Raw genomic sequence first — 4,735 nt, 5'->3', positions numbered from 1 at the left:
AACCAGTATACAATGTTTGTGCTGCTTTTCTCCCTTTCTCTTTTTGAGCAACTGGTGGGTGAGACAGAGAGTATTTATCAATCAAGTCACTCAGGTTGCCCTGCATGTGGCCTCTGAATTATGTTTCCACATGGTGCTCCAAGCAGCCACTACCTACTGATCAGACAGATACCATTTTACTGATTAGGAGACAAGCTCAAAAGATTAAGGTGGGAAAGTTCCTTTTATGTTATGCCGCTTTGTAATATATGAAGAATACTGGGCATAGACATTGGATCTTAACTCTCCACTTTATTTCTTCATTATAATTTAAAACAGAATGAAACCATCACAAAATATAAATAGAATATGCATGTTCCCTTTATTTTCTTGACTGATCTACTGTCTAGATTTTTGGAAAACATGGAAATATAGGCAAAACAAATTAGAACACAAAGGATAATTTTGTTAAATATTCTGTTCTCACATATTGGACTTTAAACATACTTGCATTAACATCAGTCTAATGGCTTGAATATACAGTACATAGTGGTGACTTTAAAATTATGGACACAAGTATCTCCACAGCATGTAATTTCATTACAGAGATTCCATCTGTCACAGATTTAGCCCTCTTCTCCCCTCCGTCTATTTTCGCCTGATGGAACTTCGGGCAGTCAAAATCAGAGGGGGAACAAAACAAGTTTTTTGCCACATGTACTGTTTCCTTCGCTAAGGATAATCATTTAACAAATTATCAGACCAGCTTCAAATACAGCACCAGAAATCCTTTTGATTAGGCCATAATGATGCAACTTTTAGGCTATAGAAGGCCATAGATTTACAAGATCTTTAATAAAAGGATTTGTTCATCCAAAACTGATACTTTAAAAGCAGAAAACTAGCTTTCCGTCTGCAATTTTTCTACCTGATTCATAGCCCAGTGGGAAATCTCTTTCTTTTGATGTCTTAAGAGGTACTATAGTAGGGGGAAAGGGAATCAGATGAAGGCAGTCAAAGGTATACAAACTTCCAGTTATAAGATAAATGCTAGAGGTATAATGTACAACATGATAAATAGAATTAACACTGCTGTGTGTTTTATATGAAAATTGTAAAGAGAGCAGATCTTAAGAGAAAGAGAGAAAGGAAGGAAAGGAGGGAGGAAAAAGAAACATTATAGAGTCTCATTTTTTGGAAATAGCTTGGCTATGGGCCAGGAAGTGAAGGGTGTGGAATAGATGGTTTCAATTCTATAATTAAATTTTTAAAACACACTGGAAAATTAAAGCACTGATTTGAGGAATTTCAGGATGGGAGTGGCATGTCTACTTTCATTTGAATTACCTTAAGTAGTTCTAACCTCAGTTTTACCTCAGTAATCCAGATAATTATGTCAGTTTTTATCTCCTTGCTATGGAGATGTAGGATTCATTATAGTGGAGTGCTTTTCTTACCCTTGATTTTAGGGCGAGTAAACTATGATACATTTTTTGATAAAATGTTCATAGATGCGCATGGCTTTTTTCCAAACTGGTCTCTTTTTTTCCCCAGCTTTATTGAGGTATAATTGACAAATAAAAGTTGTATAAATTTAAGGTGTTCAAACGATGATTTGATAATATGTATACACTTTGAAATAATCGCCAAAATCAAGCTAATTAATATATCCATCACCTCTCAGGTTTACCTTTTTTTTTTTTTTTGCTGTCTTTTTAATTTCCTCAATTTAACATAACCAATAAAGCCCTCATTCTTTACTCCTTTCTCTTAAGAGAAGGAAAAGATAATGATAGAATCTAGCCATATTTAAAGAATGAAAGTAAAGTTATTAAAATGTCCTCTTATTGGTATGTTTACAAAAACTGGTAAACAAGGATCTGGCTTTATTTTGCTGATGGAAGTGGTGATGTTTGTGTGAGGTGGTGTTTGTTTTTTTTTTTTTTTTTTTTTTGAGGGGGTGAGGGGTTACTTAGTGCTTTCCCAGGGAGAATACGCATCTTCTTCACAGCTCAAGATGTGAAGAACTTGTCACCTTTAGTCATGTGGGAACTACTGCAGTGATTCACAGGTCTTCATAAACCACTTTGTCTTCTCCAAGGCAACACAGAGAATTTTGGTTCGGCCATATTTAAGTGCCTTGGTTTTGTGAGTGCAAGTATGTGTATTTTTGAGTAATCTGTCAATTCCCTTCATGCTATATGAATTATGGATAAATGTGTAATGAGTCTCACTATAGCACTACTGAATTCGAGCCAGACGTGCCAAGCTCTGCTTCTTCTACTTAATTGATTGATAAAAAGGGATTAAGAAATACTGCCTTAATGAAAGAAATGCTAGCTGTATTGATTAGAGTTAAAGTACAAATGATGACTTCCTGTGGTGCATTCGTGAGGAAGCAAGAGACAGGCTCATCTCTTCTCTTTTCCATTGTTCCTGGCTGCCCTGGAAATAGCATATCCATGGGTGTGTCCTGTAATGTTTGATATAGAGTCTGCTGATTGATGAACAAGTATTGGTATAATCTTTGAATTGTCTCTTTTTCCATTTGTTCCCCATGAGAAAACAGTGTCACAAGTAAACACTTTAAAACTTTGTCTTTTTTTTCTTCTGATTACAAAAGTCATACGCACTCATGATAAAAAAAAATATAACTGAAGGAGCAAAAACACAGAAAAGCAAGATAAAATAAAGGTCATCTGTAATCCTATTATCCTGAGGTAGCTAGATTTTTAAAATACTACTTTTAAGTGTGCATTTTAATATGTTTATGTAAAAAAAACATTGATGTCATATTGCACATACTGATTGTAATCTTTTTCGCTTAACATACATGACACTTTTCTCTAAGTCATTATATATTCTCCTAGGGATTATATTTAATGCTTGCATAATAGTCTGTTGAAGGATTTACCATAATATATGTAATCAAACACATTGCTAGACAGGTAAGTTGTTTTGCAGTGGCCTCCTTTTCATAAAATAAAGCAGCAGTCTACATCCCTAATAGTAATCTTAACTCACATCTCTGTTTATTTCCTATAAGTAAAATTTCTGGATCAAAAATATGAATATTTTTATGGCTTTTAATATATATTGGCAAATTGCCCTCTGAAAGAATGTTGTCCCAAACTACATCAACAGCAGTTGAATAAGAGAAGGTCTATTTCTCTAAACATTCAACCACTGGTGGAATATCATCTTCACAAACCACATTTGCCTTATTTGCTAAGTGAAAAATAATCTCATGTTTTGATTCGCATTTCTTTCATTCTTTGAGAGTAAATAGATGTTCATCTATTTATTCACCATTTTAATTTTTTCTTGAGTGACTAGCCCATTCTAGTCCCCATTCGAGGTGCGGAACATTCATTTTTTTTTTGTTTCTTATTGATTTCTAGAAATTCATATATATATATATATATATATATATATATATATATATATATAGTGGGCATTAACCTTTCATCTTATTCGTGTTGCTGGTTTTCTGCAGTCCTCTACCATATCTCTTTTCTTTTAATTTTGTTTATGATATTTTTTAAAATATTGACAGATTATTGAAAGGGCTATATTCTAATAAATTAGAAAACCAGGGTGGTGGGGGAGAGAGAAATGCCTACTTGATTTGTCCTTTGTTCCTGACCACATTTGAGACTATGTTTTGTTTAGAAAGGTTATGAATCTAAACTTGTGTCACCATGATAAAAAAAAAACTTATAGAAAGGAAAATATTCATTCCCCCAACTTCTTTATCTGCATGATGTCAAATGGCTGGTTTGATTTGGGTTTATTGCTGTTATTTCAGAAGATTATTCTGAAATCTTATACGAATACAGAGATAGTAACAGTTCAGCTTTCACCCACAAGGGGGCAATGAAGACCATTGAGTGTGAAACACGTAAGACTAGACTGTTCGAGCTGAAGAGGTGCCTGGAAATCATCCAGCTAGCCCACCTCTCCCTTATTTTCCACACAGAAAAACAGAAATCTGGAGGAGTGAAATGACTTACTCAAGGTCTCAGAGCTGAGTCAGACAGCTGAGTCCTAAGTACTTTCCAGTTGACCATACTGTGCTTTAGTCAAATGGACACAAACTATAAACACATATCTTTTCTTTCCTGATTTTTAATTTTTTTCTTTTTGCCTATTAAGGTAAGATTCACATAACATTAGCCATTCTGAAGTGTACAGTTCAGTAGCATTGAGTATATTTACAGTGTTATAATCACATATGTTTTAATCTTCTGGATTCAATCACAGTCCTGCCACTAAATAGGTGTGTTACCCAAGGTTAGTCGTGTAAACTTGCTGATCTTCCATGTGTTCAGTTTGTGTAGTGAGAAAATGTCTTCCTCAATAGGTTGTTGTGAGGATTACCAGGAATAATATTCACAAGTGCCTAGCAATGTTCTTGGCACAGAGTAGATGAGAAATAAATTCTTTCCTTCAAGGTGTTAACCAATTGCTCCCCATCTAGTAGTAATATATTGGTTTCACATTGAATAAAAACAGATTCCAAACATTTTACTCTCTTCTCATGACTATTAAATTTTAAATATGCTCAGAGGTTAAAAATTTTTTTAAAAAATTTCACAGCATAGGTTCTTGTAACATAGTCGGCAAAGGATTGCAGTATTTAATAGATGCAAAGGATCTCTTTCAAACAAACAAGTTTCTTAGAGGAATTTTGAAAAATAGAAGATGATTCGGCTGGAAACCATGGTAATGTGTGTACTACTTTAGGTCAAATTTT

This window comes from Camelus dromedarius, chromosome X (assembly GCF_036321535.1).
Source record: "Camelus dromedarius isolate mCamDro1 chromosome X, mCamDro1.pat, whole genome shotgun sequence".
NCBI lineage: Eukaryota > Metazoa > Chordata > Mammalia > Artiodactyla > Camelidae > Camelus > Camelus dromedarius.
The sequence above is the reverse complement of the archived record's forward strand: the minus strand, read 5'-3'. Positions refer to the sequence as shown.